Genomic DNA, 24,150 nt, shown 5'->3' on the forward strand with positions numbered 1-24,150 from the left:
ACACAGCAAAAGTACTATGGGCACTGCAAAGGCAGAGCTTTGGCAGAATCCTGCAAGGTCTGGGAGCTCGTGGGCTGTGCAGAGACTCAGTTTGGCTCTGCACAGTTTCCCACTGTTCCCTCAGTTTCCCACTTTGGAAGGTTTGGAGGGTGTCAGACCTTCTCATCCTGCCCTGTTACCACAGTGTTTCTGCAGGCACTGACCACACCTGCATGGCCTGTAAAATAAAGATTTCTTGACACCCTTACTCTGTTTTCTGGCACCATCTGCTACTTTCCCTCTCTGTATTATTTCCCCACCTTCCTCGGATTTCTCTTGCTGTCTGTGCTGCAGCTTAGCACTTTCCATCTCAGGATTGTTTGATCTCTTGAGTGCTCCCTCCACCTCCTTCTCTTCCTCCTCCTGTTCTTTTTTTTCCATCTCAATCACTCAGAATCCATCCCCCTCCATTTAGGTCCACATTTTGCCCCCAAATCATAGAATCTGAGTTTGGGTTGGGTTGGAAGGGAGCTTCTCATCCCACCCCCTGCCATGGGCAGGGACACCTTCCACCAGCCCAGGTTGCTCCAAGCCCCGTCCAACCTGACCTTGGACACTCCCAGGGATGGGGTAGCCACAGCTTCTCTGGGCAACCTGTGCCAGGGCCTCCCCATCCCCACAGCCAAGAATCTCATGTGCTTTTTGGTAGCTCCTCTGCACATATAAAATCAGGTTCTCAGCTGAGGGTCCATCAGACACCTCCCCCCCCCCCCCTTTTTTCGCTTTGTTTCATGAATTTCCAAATGGTGGTTTTTTGGAAGTAAGAATGTTCTGCAGAAATAGATTTGTTGAGCTTTGTTTGCTGTGTTCCTCTTTCAGAATCAATTATTCTTGCAGTTCTCATTTGTTAGCAGATCCATTGCTTTGATTCCTTGCTGAATACTGATCCCCCCAATCCTGGGCTCCCCGGGTTCCTGCAATAGTGGCAAATTGCCTTTGTGGGTCAGGGGCTCTATCTGATCCTCCTGGCAGCTCAGGAAAGAGGTGAGTTGTGATTTCATTTTACATTCTGCAAATAAGCCCTGGTCCAGCTTGTCCCTTGACACTTTTGGTCTGGTCTAATTCCAATCCCCACAGCTTTGCTCTGTTCCACTGAAAAGCTTGATTTCTGAGCTTAATTTGAGTTGATGCTGTATAGATCACTCTGCAGCCAGAGCACACTGTGCTCTGGGATCCTGCTGATCCTCACCAGGCAAACCAAGCCAGGCTGGCCAGGGCAGGGAGGACCATCTGCTGTCATTGGTGATATTCCCTCAGTGCTCTCAGCTGCCACAGATTGGGCCACTGGTGATGACCATGACCAAAGGAGTGGCTTCCTGAGATCATCTCTGCTCTCTGTGAGCAGTGATGGGACCCAGGGAATGGCTGGAGTTGTGTCAGGGCAGGCTCAGGTTGGATCTCAGGCAAAGGTTCTTCCCCCAGAGGCTGGTTGGGCACTGCCCAGGCTCCCCAGGGCAGTGGGCACAGCCCCAAGGCTGCCAGAGCTCCAGGAGGGTTTGGCTGATCCTCTGGGGCACAGGGGGTGACTCTTGGGGCTGGGCCTGTGCAGGGCTGAGGGTTGGACTGGATGATCCTTGTGGGTCCCTTCCAGCTCAGCATGTCCTGGGATCCTGTATTAAGCTGCTCTCTCCCAGTCTGGGAGCTGCAGAGCACAGCCCAGTCTAATAAGGCTGGGAAGACATATCTGGCCTTATAAAAACTTAAATGAAGACTCTGGCACATCAGGAAAATCTATGTCTAACTCTCATGCCACTTCTGATTCCAGCTCCTGCCAAGCACTATCACAACACTTGGAAAGCTGTGGTAGGATCTGAAATCTAAAGGAGGGGATGTGGGACATAAAAATCCAGTTCTGAAATGGTTTGCATAATAAAGCCAAGCTAATCACATCCATCCTGCTCCTAGAAAATCCCCTGAATGAATACCTGGTGCAGGTACAAGGTGATCCTGCAAAGGTGCAGGAGCTGAACACAATAGAGATGCTGCTGGTGACAGTTCCTTTCCTCTGGCCTCAGCACTGACAGCTCTTTCCAGAAGTGTGTATTTATTGGAACCCCAGTGAGACACCGAGGAACAGGAAAGGGGCCTCAGGCAGGAGATGGAGTTTTTGGTTTGCTCTGCACTGCTCTGTCCTGCAGGCAGATGGAAGGTGGGAGAGATGAGATAGAGAGGAGATGTATTGTCTTCTGGGCTCACTCCTTCCATGCTATTAATCAGCTTCTCTTCTCAGATAATTTGTATAAAGTATAACTTAAAGCAAAACAAAGCCTGTGGAGTGATTTCTGCTCTTATGAATTCTTAATTCAAGCAGGACAGCAGATAATGTATCTCAAAATGTTGGTACTGCACTTTCCAGCAGCAGTCAATTAATTACTGCAGGATTGGGGATTCAGGGCCATCTCATCTCTTCAATAAATCTCCTGTGTCCAGTGACAGAAAGAGTTCCTATTCCACAGGCACAACACTGAGGGACTTGGAAAAATGGCTTTGTCTAGGAGAGGTATCCTGATGGCAGGAATGGCCTGGCCAGACTCTGAGAACACTTTCTGTTGGCTGTAGCACTGTCAGCCTTGTTCAGTGTCCCTCCTCCATGTGCTCAGGAGAAGAGAATGGATTTTGGTCCTTGGCACCACCTGAAATATTCCCTTTTCGTCCTCCTGGCTGGACCCTGTGTTGGTATCTAAACACAGGTTCCCAGTGGACCAAACAAAGCACATTTGCTGGTAGTCCTAAAGTTTAGTTCCAAGTGAGGCATCAAAATACTGAGTCTTTTTCTCAGTGTCCTACAAAAGGTTTGGCTGCAGCTATTGCTGTGCAACAGTAACTCCATCACCACCACCCTTGGTCAATAAACTTTGACATTATCTCACCAGAAATTGAAATCTTTGGTTACTTTTCCAGCTGTTTGCTTAATGCCAATACTTTAAAAATGTGCTGCCCTTGGCAATCAATGAAACAAAGTCTGCCCTGGGGTTTGGGCTCATTCCTAACCTTTGAAGCTAAGTCAGGTATAGAAATCTGGCAGCAGTTTCCTCTGTAACAGTTTGTTCCAGGGAAACTGTTATGCTCTGATTTGAATGCAGAATTCTCTCTAAATCTATTGTAGAGCAAAAAAAAACCCTTATAGCTGAAAGAACTGCTCAGCTTGGAGATTTTACAGGTTTTTCTTAGGGATACAAACAGGGATTGATGAATAACCTCCCTCTGCCCCCTGTGGCACCCAGGGCCAACCCCACGGGGTGACTTGGAAAATATTCTAAAGAGCTGAGACCAAGTGCAGTCAGTAGGAGCTGCCCCCCTAAACACCACGGATTTGGGATGGGAGCAGCAAGAAGAAAGATGCCCATGAATAACAAACCACAGGAGCCAGCTGAGGAACTCGGGGCCCTCAGCTCAGCTCTGGCTCTGGGTGCCCTGGGCTGGGTTGTGTAAGGCTGGGGGAACTCTGAAGTGCTGCTTCTCTGCACCCACTTTGCAGGGCAGCAAATTGCACAGCCCAGAGGTCAAGGCTATGAGTGTTCTCCAGAGCAGAGCAGGGATTGCTGGGAGGCCCAGGGAGAGAACCCAGGGGTCCTGACTCACTTCCAACTGAGAACAGCCAAATAATGAATGGGGGGGAAACAAGATCATCATAAATCTTGCTCTGAAGTCTTTAATAATGAGGCTTTATTGTAAATCCATCACAAAGGAACGCTAATATGAAGCCACCAAATAGGTCAGGTTAATTCCATCATCAGGAAATGCTGGGATACCTCCAGCCTTCACAAGAAAAAGTAATCAAATCCCTCAGGAATGGGAGAGATGATTTATTTTTTTTTAATTAGTGGAGCATTTAAACCTCTGTGCTGACACCTCCCTGTGCTCCTCTGGCTTCACTGAGATGATACAATTTTCCTCCTGTTTGACAAAATATGACATTTAAAGGTAAGTAGTAATTAGGGCTGCTTAGCTGGGGCCAATTTGCATCCTACACCAGCCTGGTGTCGTGGAAAACATCTTCACTGGCTGTAGAAGAAGACATTTAAGGGACTCAGTGAGCACCTTCCCTCACTTTGTGTGTGCAGCCTGTGAGCCCTGGCCCACGTTCCATACCCAGGCAGAAAACCTGCACAGTGTAACTGTAAATACAAGCCAGTCCTGCCTGGATTCAAGGGCAGGAGAGAGCTGGGATGTGCTCTGAGTCTCCTTTGAGTCCCTGGGTGACTCCAGGGAAGGTGTTGAACAGTCCTTTACCTCATTCCCTTGCCACAGTGCTGGCACTTCCCGTGTTTCTGGCTCCCAGACTCTCCCCAACCCTGCATTTCCAGTAAAATCCCAAAGCTTGCAAGACCCGTGAGCTTCCCAGCTCCAAGAGATCACAGAGCCACAGAATCATAGAGTCATGGAATCACAGAATCAGGGAGTCATAGAGGATGCTGAGTTGGAAGGGACCCAGTAGGATCATCAAGTCCAATTCCTGGACTCCACAAAATAACTTAGTGGAAGTTTTCTGTTGGGTTTTCAGGTGGGTTTCAGCTCAGGCTGTGCTGTTGAAGCAACCTGTGAGATCAGAAAATAGTTTTCAAAGTCTCCTTAGAAATTAGAGGAGCTTTTGCCCAGGGTCTCTGCTGGAGGAATCCCACCTGCAGGCCCAGCTCAGGTGAGACCCTGAGAGGAGGGTCAAATCCACCACCTCTGGACTAGTTTATGTCCTGCTTCTCCCACTGCTTCCTGAGGAAGCCCCTTCACCTCTAGGGGTGAATAAGGTGCTGGAACAGGATTTTGGACCTGCCCACCTGCAGCCAACACCCCACCTGGGGCGGGGAGGAGATGGACAGGCCAGCAGGACCTGGTCCCTGTCCCAGCAGTGCCAAGCCCAGAGCACAGGGAGCACAGCCAGGGATGCACCAGAGCTGGAGCTCCTTCTGGGACCCAACTGACAGCAGGAACCCCCCATGGGAATAACCCCCCAGCCTGCTCTGAACAGAAACACTCCCACAGACTGTGTCGTGCTCAGGACCAGCCCCAATTCCCTTTTCTGAGCCTCCTTTGGGGTTTTTTTCAGCCAAAACCAGGGGTGGCCAAAACTGTTTTTTTAAGGGACACGTGTTTTCAAAAGGAACAAATATTTCCCTTGAACCACTGAATTCCTTTTGAAATCTCATCCTGCTACATTTCGTGTTTTGAAAACTTGAAACATTTTTCAATTCTCAAAACACGGTTTTTTTCTCACTTCTCATCCAAAAATACACTTTTCCCAGGAACTATTATTATATTATTCCAACGTATTTTCCATCCTTGTCTGTAAAATATCAGTGAGGATATGTGTTACTGTGGTTTATTAATATATCTATTTATACTTTTCTCACTTCAAGCCATGGTATTTTTTCCAAGCAGACTTGTACTCGCTGGCAAGATGTTAATTGTGTCACTGAGGCTCCTGCACCCAGCAAAGGTTTGTTTAAAGCTTCAGTAATTGTTTTGAGCTCCACAGACTAATAATTGCCAGGCAGGAGAGCTGTGAGTCACCAAAGCACTGTAATCCTGTGACCTGCACAAGTACCTGGAGGAGGCAAAGGTTATTTAAGAAGCAACATTTCCCCTCTCTGGTTAAATCCAATTTCTTTGTGTTGCTCTGCCAGTCACTGTGTAGTTGCTGAAGGAGTGCAGAGTGTGACATATAAAAGTGGTGGGTGTTATTACTGAGCATATTAAACTGACAAGAAAAACACAGGGCTCAGAGGCAGCTCGGAGGCACTTCTGAGGCTCACCAAGAAAAACAAGCTGGTGACACGATCCTTGTGCCCCAGGCTTGGACAAATGATGCTCAGGAGTCCAAGAAGGGGTGAGGTCCACAGCTCTAAAAGGTGGCTAGAGAGGAAGGTGGGACAACTGCCCAAAAGTCAAGCTTTGATACAGTGAGAGAGAACTTAAAAGGTTCTGTGGAAAAAAAAATAGGAAAAAAAAAAAAGAAGAAAAGAAAAAAAAATATTGCTTTCTATAAATAAATGTGGGCAGGGAAAGTGCTGGGGAGGGAGAAGATCTAACAGGCAAACTTGGCACAAGAACAAAAAGTATTCACTGGCCATGAATAAATTCTGAGTGGAAAACTGAAGGAAGTTTCCATCCAACAAAGGAACAAAACCCTGGCCCAGGGAGCAGCAGGAGGAAGGGAAGTGACTGGAACCAAGTGGAAGGGCAAGAGAAAGGCACAGAGAGGAAGGAGCTGCCCAGGTCACCCCAGCAGTGTGACCCGGGTCCTGAGGGGCTGAAAACTTGTGGGGAAGCAACAGCACCACCCTAATCCCAGGGGAGCTGGGTTTTGGGGAGCTGGATGTAGCCATGGAGTGCTGTGCCCACCAGATCCTCCAGCCCTGGGGAATCCCCTCCCTCAGAGCCCCACTGGCACTTCAGTGCTGGGACTGCTGGGGCAGGGACACTCTGCCAAGGTCACACCACTCTGGTGGCTGCCTTTTTAAGCTCAGTTTAATGCCATCAGTGTGAAGCAGGGCTGGATCTGACAGCTGAGCTCAGCCTTCCACAGCAAGAGATTTATCACAGAGAGGTTTCTCCGAGAAATCCCTGTGCCTGGTTTATAACCTGAGCTTTACCTGCAGCCTCTTTCTATTCTCATTTGTCCCATGGCCTGGGGCTCCTCTCCTCACCAAGATAATGGGACAAGTGGAGAGGGATTTTTGAACTGTGAGTGTTTTTTATCACTTAAAAAAGCTCAGGAAAAAAAAGCACTAAGGTCATTTTGCAAGGATCTGAAAATGTTTGTTTCATTTGTTGTTTTTTTTTTTTTTTTTTCTGTTTGTTTAGCTTTTTGTTTGGTTTGTTTTGGCTTTTTTTGGTTTGGTTTTATTAATCAAGAACAAACCAAAACCCCCTACAAAAATCTCTGGGCTCAACTGAAACATTGATGGATTTCTCTGCTTTAAAAATTAAAATTAAGTTGAGATTGAAATACTTCAATTGGAAACACGTTTCCAGTAGAAAAAACTGAAAAACTAAAAACTGGAATTCAAATCTGGCAAATGAAACATTTGCACCTGTTCTTCACAACACTTCCCTCCCTCCTGTCCCAACCTACCAGACAATTTTGCCTGACAAGTGTCACTTTTTCCCATTAAAGTAGGTTTGCAGAAATGGTTTTGAACATCCAGAGGGCAGGATTGGGTTAAATATCAGGAAGAAATCCTTCTCTGTGAGGGTGGGGAGGCCCTGGCACAGGTTGCCCAGAGAAGCTGTGGCTGCCCCATCCCTGGAAGTGTCCAAGGCCAGGTTGGATGGGGCTTGGAGCAACCTGGGCTGGTGGAAGGTGTCCCTGCCCATGGCAGGGGGTAGAGTGGGATGAGCTTTAAGTTCCCTTCCAACCCAAACCAGTCTGTGATTCCATGATTCCATGACTGTAAGAAAGCAGTTTTCTCAGCTCTTCAAAATAATTTCAGATAACTTCAAAACAGGTCCTCCCTTCTCCAGGAGAATCATGAGCCTTTATCCTTTTCCACAAGGTGTAGATATCCACTCCACACACCTGGGGAGAGCTCCCAGGAGTGAACACCCTCCCTCCAACATCTGCCCAAGCCCACAGAAGTGGCTGCTTGGGGAGCACATCAGAAGGGCCAGGAGCCAACATCCAAAGCTGTTCTGCCTGGGGACATGTTTGGGGGGCAGGTGGGGGTGGAGCTCTGTGGTCTGCAGAATATTGGGGCAGTTTTGGATGTCACAATATAAGGAAGAGATTGAGCCATTAGAGAGTGTCCAGAGAATGGAATGAGGATGGGGAAGGGCCTTGATTTGAAGGTGTGTGAGGACTCTGAGGGCACTTGGTGTGTTCAGCTGGACAAGAGGAGACTGAGGGGAGACCTCAGTGCAGTTCCACCTTCCTGGGCAGGGGCAGAGGAGGGGCAGGGACTGAGCTCTGCTCTGGGGGGACCAGGGACAGCAGCCAGGGAATGGCTGGAGCTGTGTCAGGGCAGGCTCAGGTTGGATCTCAGGCAAAGGTTCTTCCCCCAGAGGCTGGTTGGGCACTGCCCAGGCTCCCCAGGGCAGTGGGCACAGCCCCAAGGCTGCCAGAGCTCCAGGAGGGTTTGGCTGATCCTCTGGGGCACAGGGGGTGACTCTTGGGGATGGGCCTGTGCAGGGCTGAGGGTTGGACTCGATGATCCTTGTGGGTCCCTCCCAACTCAACATGTTCTGTGACTGGTTTCCTGACTCCCTGTATAATCCAGGTGACTCTCTGGCTGTTCTGCTCTCACAATTTAAATCACTAATGAAACGATGATTACTGGTATTGTTTCTTTTCTTTTGTTTTCGGACAGCTGATTTATCTGATGTTTGCAGCAACAATAAGGGTGGAAGTCTGGGAGACAAAAGATGTGTATCAGAGCCTCTCAAGGAGGGAGTTTTTTTGAAAGCTTTTTTTCCGGGGGCTGTTCAGGATTCACCTGGTAACACCAGGTGTTACCAAACCCATTCAGAGCTTAGATGGACATGGAACATCACTGGGTCAGTTCTGCAGCTAAAGATCAGGTTTCTGGGGACTTGTAGATTTTGGATGCTGTGGAATGGCCTCTTAGATATACAAACAACAGAGCAAACCCACCCCCAAACCTGAACAAAATGTTCACAGATCAGAAAGGAAAATAAGTGCACTACCAATGGAGTCTGGAGGTGGCTGATTTGTTGGGTTTTAAGTGATATGGAATTCATGCCTGGCACCTGAAGGCTCTGTGATTTCAAGCAGGTTTTGCTTTGAGACTGAAACCAAAATTGAAAGTAAAATATTTGGATCAAGAAGTGAAATATTTCAAAAAAGACTAAAGGAAATGTCTGTGTAACACTCAGCAAGAGACCCCCACCTGGCTTTTTGCTCAGCCCCCCTGCTCAGCCTCATGTAGAGCCCAAAATTAAAGACTGGGTTAAATAACACCCTGAAATAATGCTACAAGTTCACCATGGGACTGGTAAAATGTGCTGCTGTTCTGCATAATAAAAGACTTGTCTTTAATGCAAAGGCAGATTTCAGCTCCATTCCCTGATATAAATAGGGCAGCTCAGAGTCAGAGTGAATACAGAAATTGTTTTCTTATATGCAAATGAGAGATCACATTATTTCATAGGAGGAACTGTAATAGTTGGGAAATGTTTCCAGATCCTTGTTAAAGGGGAAAAAATAAAAGACTCATCTAATGTTCCTGGATAAAAATGACATTAATTGAAAGTTTGATTCTATTCCCTAATGAGTTTTCCTGTTGCATTGTAATTAATAATTTCTTAGATCCAGGAGAACTGAGTATCCCTTCAAATTAGGGCATTACTTATAAATATGGTGATGTTTTAAGAGCAGTTCTTAAGAATGTCATGGATTGCCCTCAGAATGGCTGTGAGGGTGAGGGACAGGAACAAACCCCCAGTGGGGTGCAGATCTTGGTGTGAGCCACCACAGAGCCTGAATCCCTCCTCTGCCAGGAGCCTCCAACCAAAGACCTTGGGGAATATCTTCATGGTGGCTCAAATACACCAGGTCCTACAGTAAACACTGGAGGGGGATGTTTAATAACCACCCTGAGATCTGGGATTTGATACCTGCCATGTTTTGTCATTCCAAGGCCAGGCAGGACGGATGGACCTGTCCCTCTGGGATTTGCCTCTGAGTCACCTCCCTGTCATTGCAGAGGTCACAGAATCATAAAGTCATGGAATGGGCTGGGCTGGAAGGGACTTTAAAGCCCAGCCAATTCCAGGTTGCTCCAAGCCCTGTCCAATCTGGCTTTGTCCTGGCAGTGTCAGTGCCAGAGGCTTCCAGTCCTAGAAAAGGGCTGGAGTCAGTCCTTGGTGAAACTGGTTTTAAGCTAATGAGTGGTTTTTTTCTTTTTATTGTTCCTTAATTTGGAATTGCATTCTAGTTTAAAACAGCATTTCCCCTCCTGTGTCAGGTACAAAAGGGTTACAGAATTTTAATTTATTTTTTTTTATTTGCCCGCTCCCTTGACCCAGGGAATGAAGGTCTTTGCCAAAACACCTTTTGCTGTGAGCTCTGGTTTACATCTAGAACTGGTCCTGTCTCTCAGTACATCTGGATTAACCTTTCTCTCCTTCCACCATCCAGAAACCCCCACAAATTTCCCTGCTCAGAAGTGACGTCAGCTTTGCTTCCCAGGAGAGCTCAGAATCACAGAAAAGCGTCTTTTTTACAGTGGAGCATGGACTGAAATCCCTTATTCCCCTCCACCACACACCCCCTCACGCTGCTGTATTTACACATCACAAATTTCCTGAACAGGCACGAGCTCCACACGTCCCAGTCCCAGCACAGCAGGGCCAGGATGCTGCTGGGCCAGGATGCTGCTGGGACCAGTCAGAGTGCTGGGAGCAGGGCAGAGCTGCATCCCGCTGCCCAGGCTGCAGAGCCTGGGAAGTTCTGTATAAAAAGCTGGCTCTGGATGTGTGCCAAGAGGTAGTAAACAAACTGGGAGCTCTGTTTTTCCTCTGGCTCTCCCTCCAGAGCCTGGTCTGTGTGTGCAGTGAGTGCCGGGCGGATCGCTCACATTCTAAAAGTGGCGATTTTGGGGGAGCACCGAGGAGGGGCTGGAATTACCCCTGCCTTCCAGAGTGCCAGGGGAGCAGCAGGAGGCTGCCTGCACTCTGGATTCAGGCCAAAGAGGTTAAATGACACGAGACCAAAGTTCAGAGCTGCCTTCAAAGCCCATTCCGGTGCCGGAAGCGTGAAAGCAGATCCCTGCGATGGATGAACATGAAAAGCCAAACATATCGATCACTGTGTGCAGCGCTGGCAGCCCAGCTGTGGTGGCAGCAGCCTTGCAGGCTGTGCTGCAGTCGCACAATCACACACAAGGTGAGGAGGAGGAGGCAGAGGAGCCGGGACCGGGTGGGTTTTATTCCCGGTGCTGTCCCCGTGGCTGTTCCCGGTGCCTGTGTCCGCCCCAGGGTGGACCTGCCCAGCAGCCTGTCTGGGTGTCTGCTGGGTGTCTGCAACCTGCTGCACCTCTGCCAGGCTGGGAGCAGTGTCCCTGCTGCAGGAATCATCAGGACCACGGAGCTGCCCTGCCCGAGGGGCCCAAACGCCTGTGGCCTCTGCTCCACGACCCCCAGAGCACGTGGTGTGCAAGGTAAGGCAGCATTTCCCATTAATTCTTGTCTGGGTGATTAGGCAGCAGGAGGAGGCAGTGCTGGAGGAAGCAGAGGCCTCTGCACACCCAGGAAAAGATGCTGCAGGTGGGGAGGGCATTGGAATGGGCTGCCCAGGGAGGGGGTGCAGTCCCCGTCCCTGGAGGTGTTTGAGCAGAGCCTGGATGTGGCATCAGTGCCATGGTCTGGGTGACAAGGTGGGGTTGGCTCATGGGTTGGACTGGATGATCTCAGAGGTCTTTTCTAACCTTGTTGATTCTGTGATCTGTGATTCTGTGAGGGAGCAGTGCTGGGCTGGCTGTGCTGCTGTGGGCAGGGATGCAGGGATGCTTTGGGAGGATGGGGGGAGGCCAGCCAATTTACCCTCCACTGTTTGGTAGTGTTTTGTGGGCCTCCTCATGCTCTCCCCTGTCTCAGCCTAAACTCCCTGGGGTTTTCACGTTGTATGCTCCCTCTCAGCCCCCATCCATCCAGCTCCCTGCTCTGATGCCCTCAAGGACACTCTCAAACCTCTGCCCCATCTGTCTGCTCAAAGGAGTGACCCAATTCCCCTGGCAGATGGAGACAATGGGCCTCAAATTGCCCCTGCCCACTATCCCCTGGAGCCCACCCAGGAGTCCCAGCAGTGATCAGGGGATGGCACAGCAGGACGTGGCCACTGTGAGACCCAGTTGTATGGAGACCCTTCACCAAACCTCCCTCACCCTGTGCTTCAGCCCCACAGACAGAGGGAATGTGGGCAGAGCTCCTGGAAGATGCCCACTAGCTTTTCCCCTTCCCAAAGCCCTCTTTTGCTTATTCATTTGGGAAACTGCACAGAGAAATGAAGGACAAAGCAGATGATGATTCCTGTGACAGCAGGGGTGTTCAAACCTCCCTTTAGAAGCACTAAAGTAGAGATAAAAATCAAACAAGGCAGTGCAGAGAAGCTGTTTGTCCCTGCCCGAGGTGGGGCTGAGCCCTTGCCCCTACTCTGTCCTCACAGCTGCTTTCTTAGGGCTTCACAGCCTCCTCCAGCTACTGCCTTGACCTACCACCTGCAGATGTAGAAATCTCCTTCAGGGCCCATCCTTGTCCCTCTGATCTGGTTCCCTACCTGCCAGGATGCCTTGGAGCTTATTGTCCACGTCCCGCTGGGCTCCAGAGCCTCGGAGCTTCCCTCCCTCCATTGCCCAGGGAAGGGTTAAACATCTTCCTGCCTCTGAATCAGCCCCCTCCTGTTCTCTCCCGTGGTTCCACATAATTTCTTCTGGGGGACAATGTGTGACCTGCATCTCCAGTCCTGAGGACTCAGCACAGCTGCTGCAGGAAGCCAGTTTTAATTCCACAGGCACACAATGCTCTGTAAAACAGAACATTGCTCTGCGTGCTCCCGGTGCTCGGGGTCACTGTGGCCAGGAGATGTCTCTTCCTTTCATGGGGGAAGTTTGAAGGAGGATAATAACAGATGCAGAGACTGAAGGGAGAGAATGATGGGTTTGTGTTCAAGGAGCTGCTCTGAGGGCCTGGAGCCTGCGTCTGTGCCAGTTCCTACGTGATGTGGGATGAATCCTCACCCCGTCACCACAGGATCACTTGTTTTCCTTCTTTTCAGCTTTTGCCATCTACAGAATAATTTGCAGAGTCCACAGCTCTGCCCCTATTGTGGGAGGTTTTGTTTTCCCTCAAACTATTCCAGAGCCAGGATGGGATGAGTGTTTTCTTTGGAGGTGATAATTTTTCCCCATTATCCATGGGGATCCATTATCCCCAAGTCAAAGAACTCCCTGAGGCATCAGGATGGATTGTACCTGCTCTGTCACTTGAGGGATGGGGATTTTTTACTCTCTATGCTCTGCAACCTTATTGTCCTTTCCTGTCACTGAATGATTATCCCTTCAGTGCCAGGGTTTTCCATCTCACAGAGTACAGTTCATTGAACATCACAGAGCTCAAAAAAAACCTACAGGCCAAGCCAACAAATAAATGACATCAGCAAAACCAAAACAGGAACAAAGAGACAAAGAAGGCTGGGCAGTATTTGGATCCCAGAGCTGGGAGATTTCAAAGGCAACAGAACCCCAGGGAATTATTGTAAGAGAATATGGAAACATCAGAGAACAATGGTTTGGGCTGGAAGGGACCTTAAAGATCATCTCATTCCACCCCCTGCCATGGGCAGGGACACCTTCCACCAGCCCAGGTTGCTCCAAGCCCTGTCCAACCTGGCCTTGGACACTTCCAGGGATGGGGCAGCCACAGCTTCTCTGGGCAACCTGTGCCAGGGCCTGCTCACCCTCCCAGGGAAGGATCTCTTCCCAATATCTCGTGTAACCCTGCCCTCTGGCAGTCTGAAGCCATTCTCCTTGTCCTGTCACTCCAGGTCCTTGGAAATAGTCTCTCTCCATCTCTCCTGTGGGCTCCTTCAGGTCCCAGAAGGCCACCATTAGGTAGAACCCCCTTATTTTGGTTTCCTTTGGTATATGAGTTTCATCTATAGAAATGATTATTAGTATTGATTAATTTGCCACCACATTTCACCTTTTTAAATCTGCAGAAATATGCTTTTCATCTCTAGATGTGCAGAAAGAAGAGCACCCAGAGCCAGAAAGGGAAGAAGTGAAATGAATACAGGGAAAAATGCCTCATAGAGTTTTGAAAATCATGCTTTAAAAATAAGAGACAGAATTAAGATTGAGGCAGTGCCTTGACTCTACCCCCTGATGCCTCAAAGGATGGTGGTTCATTATTTTGATCCATTTGTGTGTCGATTTAACGTGCTGTAGAACAGAGCTCCCACCATTAATTCCAGCTAATGTACAGTAAATTACAGCACCCTAGGTTGGATTTGCTTGGACTTCCACTACTAAAGAAGCCCAAGAGAACAGGTCACGCTGGAAGAAATTCAATTCTTATAGACTTCCCAAAGCCTCTAATGAGAGGGATTGTGAATCAAGAGCTATTTTTGCTGTAGAGGAGCCCCATGCAGCTCATTTCCTTCGGTAGGTTCAGGCACCTACAGAAGTGTGGAAGTAACAGATGCTGGATCTCTCTAAGATCTCAGCTCTCTGTAACCTCCCAGAGCCTCATTTCATCATCAGGACTCAGGATTATGGCAATAATCTCAAAATACGAAATGCAGAATTGTGCATATTACAATAGAAAGATGATTTACACCATTAAAGGCAAACTTTGCCTCTAGTTCACTAACAGGTTTGGAAATATCTGGCTAGAAAGCTTTGAGTCCTTCATTCTGAGTGATCTGGACTTCCTTCTTGAGAACTCTGAGGTGAGGGGATGACTTTGAACACCTGATTGTGCTACACCAGGAAAAACCCCTCTGGCACAGGACTGTGGCTTCATCAGAGAAAAGCAGGAAGGAGGGAGAGAAGATCAAAGGCTCAGGATGGAGCATCCCAGTGGTCTCCCTTCAATCTCAGAAGTGTGAGACTCTTCACAGACCTAAATGGCTGAAAGGATTTTTGTGTGAGTTGCAAAGAATAAACAGGAGGATCCCAAAGGTGTGAGATGCTTTATCCCGTGATTATGCACCTCATCCCTGTGAGCTGGGCAGACATGGAACATGTGGGGAGGGAAGAGAATAAGCCATAAACTTAATTCCCTCTCATGCTTGTCCCTAGTAGGAAATGCTCAGAAAACAGGAAACAGGGCATTTCCTCTCTCTAGAGAAATCTGTGTGAGAGAAACAGTTAAAAAAATAATTATGCCATGTGAGCTGATAGAATGTGCCTTTCCAGAGCAGGACAAATGGGAACCTCTTTGGCTTTTCAAACTCAAAGGGACTTTGCTTAAGTTCCCTTCCAAAGGAAACTGCTTCAGCTCATTATTTGCAGACAGCATCTGTCACTTCTGTGTGCCAGTGGCTGCTGACGGCCCTCCCAGAACACTGTCCCAACGTGCACACTGCTGGGTGGGGAGAAAGGGCTGCTATTAGAGCAATTTTCCACTTGAAAGCAGCAATAACAGCAAATAGAGCCTGAGCCACATGACTCTGCTGGATCTGGGGCACTCTCCCCAAGACAACCACCCTCCGTGGAAGGCGAGAGCCTGGAGGGGAGCTGTGGGCAGACACAGCTGTCACTGACTGCACAAACCTGTGCTGGTGGGCAGAGCAGGGACAAGGAGAGCTCAGCTGTGGCCTCTTGTGGACCTGCTCAAGGAGCTGCTTCTTCTTGCAGGGCTTGAGATCCAGGTGACATCTGTCTACTCTGTCCTGGAGCAAAACCCAGCAAAATCTCCACATGCAGCTTCTGTGGGAATATGGGGTGTGATGGACACAGCCTTGGCCAACAGAGCATTTGAGGTGCCCTCTCCTGTGGAATCAGCAGGAGCTCAATTTGGACACCACAATATAAGGAAGAGATTGAGCCATTAGAGAGTGTCCAAAGCAGGGAAGGAGGATGGGGAAGGGCCTTGATTTGAAGGTGTGTGAGGACACTGAGGGCACTTGGTGTGTTCAGCTGGAGGAGACTGAGGGGAGACCTCAGTGCAGTTCCACCTTCCTGGGCAGGGGCAGAGGAGGGGCAGGGACTGAGCTCTGCTCTGGGGGGACCAGGGACAGCAGCCAGGGAAGGGCTGGAGCTGTGTCAGGGCAGGCTCAGGTTGGATCTCAGGCAAAGGTTCTTCCCCCAGAGGCTGGTTGGGCACTGCCCAGGCTCCCCAGAAGCCTGTTCTTATTTGGAGGATCTCCTCAGTTTGAAGGGACCCAAAAGGATCATTGAGTTGAACCCTCATCCCTGCACAGGCCCATCCCCAAGAGTCACCCCCTGTGCCCCAGAGGATCAGCCAAACCCTCCTGGAGCTCTGGCAGCCTTGGGGCTGTGCCCACTGCCCAGGGGAGCCTGGGCAGTGCCCAACCAGCCTCTGGGGGAAGAACCTTTGCCTGAGATCCAACCTGAGCCTGCCCTGACACAGCTCCAGCCATTCCCTGGCTGCTGTCCCTGGTCCCCCCAGAGCAGAGCTCAGTGTCTCAGTAACTTGGTACATCACACCTGCCTGTGTGTGACCCCAGGACAATTCTCAGACTGCAGTAAGACTCAGGCTTTGAGAAGCTGTAAAACAGGCAGCCACCATCATCATCATCATCATCTTCTTCACTGCTCCCTCTTGCCAGGCCCTGGTGAGGAGGCACTGGCCACTCTGGGCAAGGCTGAACACCCCTGAGCTCCCCAGTGTCCTCCTTGGGCTGGTTCCCAAGGATCTGTTTGCACCCAGGTAAGGCAGACAATGGCAGCAGACCTGCATCTGAAGGAAGGACAAAATTAAATAACCTGCTTTTCTGAGGGATCTTCAGCAGGGAAAGTCAAAGAAATTCCAGGTGAATTCTGACCCAGTGACCTGCAGCCCTTGCCTGGCATGTTTGAACAACCCCCAGGTTCCCCAGAGCAGGTTCAGAGCTCTCAGCACCACCTCTGCAGCTCAGACATGTGTTTTCCATATAAAAGAAAAATTGGGGCTTTCACATGGCAATTTCACATTTCAATTTTCATCAGTTGAAAATTAGATTGTTGAAATAATGGTCCTGCAGCAGGAGGAATGAACCTTCCTCCTCTGACTGCCCAGTAAAAACAAGTGTCAGTCTGCCTCCTGCCTTCAGATCAAGATCCCCAACCTGCTTTTTTCTTGGAATATGGAAAAATTAGATTGCATGAAGTGCCTTCTTAGCAAGAAGCAGCTTAGAAATGAGCAAGATGTAATATCTAAAAAAAGCCAGATGAAGGATATTCACTGTTACCTCAGCAACTGCTGAGAGGGGAAATGACCTCCCCCAGCACAGGGAGAGCCAGGAGCTTAGAAAGGAATGTCTCTTGGAAGCTGATGTGTGGCTACACCTGTCCAGGAGCAGCTAATCCCCATCCTGCTTGGAAAAGGAAAAGAAGAAAGGGAGCTACAGGCCAGCAGGATTTGTCATATTTGGATTTTGAAGGAGCTTGTTTCAGACCCAGTGAATGAGACTTTAAAAACATTTGTAGAATACTTTGAACAGGCTGCTTGCCTTCAAATTGAAAATGTGCATTTCAGTGTTCAGGTACCAGATTCACAAAAATGTGTCAAGTTCATTTAAAGAGCCTTAAATATCTGGGTGTTTTTTAAAACTTCAAAATCTCTGTTTCAGCTCTGTCACAGCCAATATTTTCCATTCATTATGTTTTGCTTAACCTTTTGGATAAAACTGTCGTCATTCTCCCAGGGCTTCTGCAGCACCCTAATGGGAAGTGGCAGATTTTGAAAATGTATCTGGATTTAAGGGAACAACAATTCCATCCATGTTGTATTAGACTGCAAAGGGACACTCCATATGCTTGGATCTCCTCCAGAGGGATCCAGATTGAGAAGTAGATGGTAAGGTTAAGAATTTAGCTTAATTCTGCTCTTACTAAAACCAGTAGTAACTTTATTGTTGACTTCAGCAGGAGGAGATGATCTTCAAGGTCCCTCCCAACCCAACCCATTCTGTAATTCCAATATCAACATTACCAGAATCTGTTGTCCCCAAAGCTGAGCTGGGACATCACCCCTGACACTCCCCTCCCACAGCTCCCATCAGGACCTGGCACTGCAGGGCCTGCACTCACATGTGATGCTTTTGGAGGTAATTCCAGTCTCTCCCAGCTGCTGTTTGAGCAGTGTTAACGTGTCAGAATTTAATACTGACATGAAACAAACCCTTTCTGGAGGTTTGCTTCTCTGAGCCCACTTCAGAGAGCAGCAGCCTGAGCAGTCCCTGCTCTCCCCAGCTTACTGGAGCAAGGTTTGGAATAACTTTTATGACAACCTCCTAATGAAACTGGAGCTGTTTGGAGGAGCCTTATTTTTATATTACCAATGTCCACAGTTTTCCAGCCACAGAGAAAAGCTTCAGAGGAGGCAGAAATGAGCACTGAGCTCTTGGCTCATAGATCATTTTAAACATTCACCTTTTGGAAAAGACGGGAAACAGAAAAATCAATGGAGGCTCAAATTCTGGGGGTTTAAGCAAATTGGAGTTATTAAATGGACATGCAGAGAAATCCAACAGAGAAACCAGGCTGGGGCTGGGCTGGAGAGCCAATTGCAGAGAAATGTTAAAGCTCCTGGGGATGGGAAAGGCTGTGCTGGGAAGGGGAAGGAGGAGTGGCTGGAGGTAGGATATGGCCAGCAGTGCTGCTGCTCCTGTGCCTGAGTTTGTATCCCAGTGCATGGATCCCTGGAGCAGGAGGGATGGGTGGATGGTTCTTGTGCTGGTGTTGTCCCAGTTCTGTGACACCCAACCACTTCCCAGAAACTGGAATGCCAGGAACAGCCTTTCCTTTTCAGCAGCAGTTTGGAATCATGGAATCACAGCATCATGAAGGTTAGAAAAGACCTTTAAGGTCATCAAGTCCAACCATCAGCACCATCACCATGGTCACCACTAACCCATGTCCTCAAGTGTCACATCCATGTTTTTTGAACACTTCCAGGGATGGCGACTCCACCACTTCCATGGATTTCCGTGGCCTGTTCTAGTTCTTGACAAGTCCTTCCCTGCAAAACTTTTCCCTGATGTCCAACCTGACCCTCCCCTGGCACAACTTGAGGCCATTCCCTCTCCTCCTGTCCCTTGTTCCCTGGGAGCAAAGCCCGACCCCCCCCGGCTCCCCCCTCCTGTCAGGGGGTTGCAGAGCCAGAAGGTCCCCCCTGAGCCTCCTTTGCTCCAGGCTGAGCCCCCCCAGCTCCCTCAGCTGCTCCTGCTGCTCCAGCCCCTTCCCAGCTCCGTTCCCTTCCCTGCACACGCTCCAGCCCCTCAATGTCTCCTCTTCTCAATGTTTTTCTTCTTAAGCCTTTTTTTTTACAGCCTGGGTTTTTTAAAACCTGTTTGTATGTGAAAGGACACGTCTCAGGAAGATGATGTGTGGGATGTACAGGAAGAAGTGAGTCAGGGTAAATAAATACCTGCCTAGGTCCCTGTGTGTGGTTCAGAAGGTGACACTGAAATAAGGTTGTTTCTAGAGCTGGTGGCACTAAGAATATTGGGACTTCCACCAATTCTTCAGGAAGTCTGGCAAAGTGACCTTGAATATCCCGAACAGGGAGGGTTTGCTCCTGAAGCTCTGGTAGATGAAGATGACGCTGGTGTGTCTGCTCTAATTAGGTTTTTAAGTGCTTCAGGGTGAGGGCTGGCTTTTCACAGGGGCTGTGACAGCATCCAGCACAAGGGAGCTCTGGAGCAAGGCAGAGCATCTGGCTTTGTTATCTGAATAATGGTCAAAACAGAAATAGCATAATAATAAGACAAAAATGATATGCTGGAACAAGAAGTAACCCTGGTAATGTGATAACAGCCATGATTACAGCCCTGGTGTTGGCTGTAATTATCTGAGGGGGTTCAGCAGACCTGGGCAGAGGGAAACACGCCCTGATCAGGTCACATTCTCCAGGTGAGAGGAGCCCTGGGGAGGAGGTGGTGGCTGTGGAGGCTCCCCCTTGGTGCAGTGTGGCTACAAAAGTCTCAGCAGGTTTGGTGTTAGGACAGGAACTGAGGGGGTCACACGATGGTGTCTTGGGTGGAAGAGTCTGGGGGCAGCTTCTCTGCCCAAGTCACCTCTCTGACCATGAGGAGTCCCATATAAACCAACAATTTCAGATTTTTTGGTTGTAGTGAAGGGAAATGGGCACTTTAAAGGCCAATTCATGCCATCCTGGATGGTGTGCCTGAACTTAAACTACATGAATGACTTGGTGGCCATATAAACTCTCCTGTTTAAATTGGCTGTAATAACACTTTCTTTGTCATCTCCATGGAAATTCTCAGCACTTTGGGAAGCAACTTATTTTTCCTGAAGCCATGAAACACAAACACAAGAAACCCCTGATCTTAATTGTGTTCAGTAAATCCCACTAAAGTTCATGTGCCAACAATAATAACAATTACAAATGAATCATGGAATCACAGAGTGGTTTGGGCTGGAAGGGACCTTAAAGCTCATCCAGTCCCACCCTCTGTCACAGGCAGGGACACCTCCCACTAGCTCAGGCTGCTCCAAGCCCTGTCCAACCTGGCCTTGGACACTTCCAGAGATGGAGAATTCTTCCTTAGACAAGCACTGAGCAATCCCAATCCCTAGTTTCTGTTGGATAATGTCTCCCGGGCTGTAGGATAGAGGCAGATAACATCCTCTGCTGCCAGTGTGAGCCCTCAGCTGCACCTTGTATCTATTATAGATCAGAAGTCAGCTGTCACTGAGCCCCACTGCTGGTACAGCACCAAACCTGGCCCAGCTGGGCAGTTTGGAACCGAGAGTGGCTTTGTGACACACCTCCTGTGCCACCCACAGTGATGGCACCAGGACAGGCCACAGGGATGGGAGGTCTCCTGAGATATCACCCCTTCTGAAGAGGCTCTGAGCTGCTGAACTGTGCTTAGCTGCTGGAAACAGAGGAGTGCCAGGTTGGAATGTCCTCCTGAACAAGTCAGAGCAGCCACAGCTTTGCTCCTGTTGGTGTAGGTTAGGGTGTTTAACTGAACAGGGATTCTCCTGTACAACTGGAGATCACCAAAGTGATCCAGAAGACTCTGCCTGGTGACCCACAGCACTCTGGAGCTGCCTTGGGACTCCTCACCCTCCCTGAAAGAGAAATCAGTGGGGTGGGTGCAGGAACTGTGTGAGGGTGGACACAGGGCATCCACTTCTTCAGACCCTCCAAATTCCTGCTTCAGCACTTGCACCTTTGTGGACAAAATGGGAGTGGCTGGAGGTGGAATAATCTGCCCAAAAGCCCAAAGGTGCTTCTCTGCCAAGTGCCACTGTCCCTGGAGGGATGTGACTGTTGGAACATCATCAAAGATGTTACATTTGGATCATGACCTGCAGATTTCTTTGAAAGAGTTACCTTTGGGGCCAAATTTTAAATTGTTTTTATCCACAGAGCAACAGAAACCCAGACTGGGTCAGGTTGGAAGGGACCACAGTGGGTCACTGGTCCCACTCCCTGCTCAGCAGGGCCATCCCAGAGCACGTGGCACAGGATTGTGTCCAGATGGGTCTGGAATATCCCTGGTGAGGGGGACTCCACCCCCTCCCTGTGCAGCCTGTTCAGTGCTGGGTCACTGCACAGGGAAGAAGTTCTACCTTATGGGAAGGTCAGATATCTGTGCCATCACCCCTGAGGGAGGAGAGAAGAATTTTTCTCTCACTGTCACTACAAACCGAAGCTTTTCACACACCTGCAATTCCCTTTATGTGGCTGATTTCAAAGAGGCCCCTGGAATCCCAGACATAACCTGGCTGTCCTGAGGCAGGTTAGTGCCACTTCCTACAGAATAGGAGCTTCCAACCAGGGATGGTCCAGGCCAGCCCTGGAGACTGCCAGTGTGGGAAGGAAGTTTGGGCTCCTGAACCCAAATAACTGGATTGTTCTCCTAAAACTCTTTATTTCTGGTTATTGTGCTGCAAAACTTTTCACTGCCTTCACAGAATCCCAAATGGGTCAGGCTGGGGGGGACCACAGTGGGTCACTGGTCCCACTCCCTGCTCAGCAGGGCCATCCCAGAGCACATGGCACAGGATTGTGGCCAGACAGTCCTGGAATATCCCCAGTGAGGAGACTCCACCCCCTCCCTGTGCAGCCTGTTCAGGGCTGGGTCACTGCCCAGCAAAGAAGTTCTTCCTCCTGTCCAGCTGGAGCTTCCTGGGCATCAGTTCCTGCCCGTTCCTCCTGTGCCACTGCTGGGCCCCCCCAGCAGAGCCTGCTCCATCCTCTGCCCCCTCCTGCAGCCCCTGACACACCCTGGGGAGGGCCCCTCTCAGGCTCTGCTCTGGAGGCTGAACAGCCCCAGCTCCCTCAGCCTTTGCTGCTCCCAGAGCTGCTCCATCCCTTGGGCATCTCTGTAGGAAAGTCACCTTCCAGGAGCTCCCTGTCCCTGCTGTGCTGAGGAGCCCGAGCTGGGCCCAGCCCTGCAGATGTGCCTCCCATCTGTGTGGGCAGATTGGAACCTCCACGGGGTCAGTGATGGGTCACTGAGCAGGGAGTGGGACAGAAATCAGTTGGGCTGTCACTCTTGATGCCAACAAGACACTGGTTGTCCACAGAGCAGGCAGGAGTTTAATTTGGGCCTGGGTCCCTCATTAAGTCACCCATCACCCATCACTCCCCACCCAGTCCCTGCACTGAGGGTGCACAGCAGGGATCAGCCTCAGCCTGTTCCCCTCGCCTGCTTTTGCCTCAAGTGAACTCTTCTGACTTCAGCTCAAAGCATCAAAGCCCCTCAGCATTTCTTTGAAGACCATCAACAGTTAAATTGGCTGGAATTATGCTGGTTTATTCTTCCATGGAATCAGGGAAGAGCTTCTGATGGGGCTCTGTAAGATGGGCTGCTCTGGCAGCCTGGGAAATCAACTCATTTCTGATCCAGGGAATACTGTGGATTGGCAATTTTTCCTCTAAGAGAAAACTGAGACTTAGATGAAAGCCACACATTTTTAATGCAAATTATATTTTCAGTGAAAAAGTGGAAATTTTTTATGCTGAACTTATTCCTTTTTCAGTGGTTTTATTCCCCAAGTTCTGGCTTTGTGTTTTCCTTCAGAACACTGTTTTTTGTATGTGTATGTGTGTGTACACACGTGTACAAGTGAATAATAGATGTTTGCTAAGTGGGATTGTTAATTACTTCAACCTGCTTTGCAATCCTATAATTTTGACATAAATATATTTTCCCTCATTGCTGAATTGGTCTCACCCCAAATTAATATGGACCAAGAGTAACTGTGAATCTAAATTGAAGGATGTCTCTGGAACTGGAGAATGTGTTAGTTATGTTAGGGGACAGATTCCCTGACAGGAGCTTAAACTAAGCACTTAAGAACCCTCTTCAGCATCTTATTGTCTCTGATGAGATCATGATTCAGGCTACTTGAGTAGGAGCTCAAGAATGCAAACCCTCAGGGAGTGGAACTTGCTCCAAGGACAGGAATCCAGGTTTAATGAGCTTGTCTCTGCCAACCTAAAGAAAATTGTCAAATAAGACATCAAATGGGGATGAAGGCACCCAGACCAAGGAAAATCGGGAAGGGCCTTGATTTGAAGGCGTGTGAGGACACTGAGGGCACTTGGTGTGTTCAGCTGGAGGAGACTGAGGGGAGACCTCAGTGCAGTTCCACCTTCCTGGGCAGGGGCAGAGGAGGGGCAGGGACTGAGCTCTGCTCTGGGGGGACCAGGGACAGCAGCCAGGGAAGGGCTGGAGCTGTGTCAGGGCAGGCTCAGGTTGGATCTCAGGCAAAGGTTCTTCCCCCAGAGGCTGGTTGGGCACTGCCCAGGCTCCCCAGGGCAGTGGGCACAGCCCCAAGGCTGCCAGAGCTGCAGGAGGGTTTGGCTGATCCTCTGGGGCACAGGGGGTGACTCTTGGGGATGGGCCTGTGCAGGGCTGAGGGTTGGACTGGATGATCCTTGTGGGTCCCTTCCAGCTCAGCATATTCTGGGATTCTGTGATACTCAGGTGATCAACCCCAGCCACAGACAACAGCCAGGGCCAAAACCAAATCCTGCTGTCAGAAAGAATCACAGATTGGTTTGGGCTGGAAGGGAAATTAAAGCCCATCTCATTCCACCCCTGCCACAGGTTGCTCCAACCCACCCTTGGACACTTCCAGGGATGGGGCAGCCACAGCTTCTCTGGGCAACCTGTGCCAGGGCCTCCCCACCCTCACAGGGAAGGATTTCTCCCCAATATCCCATCTAACCCTGCCCTCTGGCAGTTTGAAGCCATTCCCCCTTGTAATGTCCCCCCAGCCCTTCCAAATAGTCCCTCTCCATCTTTCCTGTGGGCTTCCTTCAGGTACTGAAAGGCAAAAATCCATTCAACTAGTAAGTATTTACATCTATATCTGCTACATCTGGAAAAATGCAGAATTCCAGTGCCATTTGCAGCAATCAGAGCAATCAGAGCACTGCTGCAGTGCAGGACTCAACCCAGGGCTCAAAATACCTGTGAGAAAACATTTCCTGCTGCCTTATGCT

General features: G+C 49.4%; 1 protein-coding gene and 2 long non-coding RNA genes across 5 annotated transcripts in view; 2 read left to right on the forward strand and 1 right to left on the reverse strand.

Annotated features, from left to right (window-relative positions):
* SHISA6 (shisa family member 6) overlaps positions 1 to 24,150 on the reverse strand; it is a 261,122-nt gene that overhangs the window by 141,210 nt on the left and 95,762 nt on the right. The window lies entirely within an intron of this gene.
* On the forward strand, positions 4,442 to 9,327 carry LOC135424423 (uncharacterized). Its single transcript, XR_010435214.1, has 3 exons — positions 4,442 to 4,543; positions 5,416 to 5,477; positions 8,343 to 9,327. It is a non-coding gene; the product is annotated as an uncharacterized LOC135424423 (long non-coding RNA).
* Positions 10,374 to 24,150, forward strand: part of LOC135424422 (uncharacterized) — a 40,473-nt gene continuing 26,696 nt past the window's right edge. The window contains exons 1-2 of one of the 2 annotated variants that reach the window (XR_010435213.1): positions 10,374 to 10,879; positions 11,039 to 11,153. This is a non-coding gene — a long non-coding RNA (uncharacterized LOC135424422). Of the gene's footprint in view, positions 11,154 to 24,150 lie in introns of both variants that reach the window. The other variant, XR_010435212.1, reaches the window with a different exon arrangement.

The sequence above is a fragment of the Pseudopipra pipra genome, chromosome 19 (genome assembly GCF_036250125.1).
Source record: "Pseudopipra pipra isolate bDixPip1 chromosome 19, bDixPip1.hap1, whole genome shotgun sequence".
NCBI classification, from domain to species: domain Eukaryota; kingdom Metazoa; phylum Chordata; class Aves; order Passeriformes; family Pipridae; genus Pseudopipra; species Pseudopipra pipra.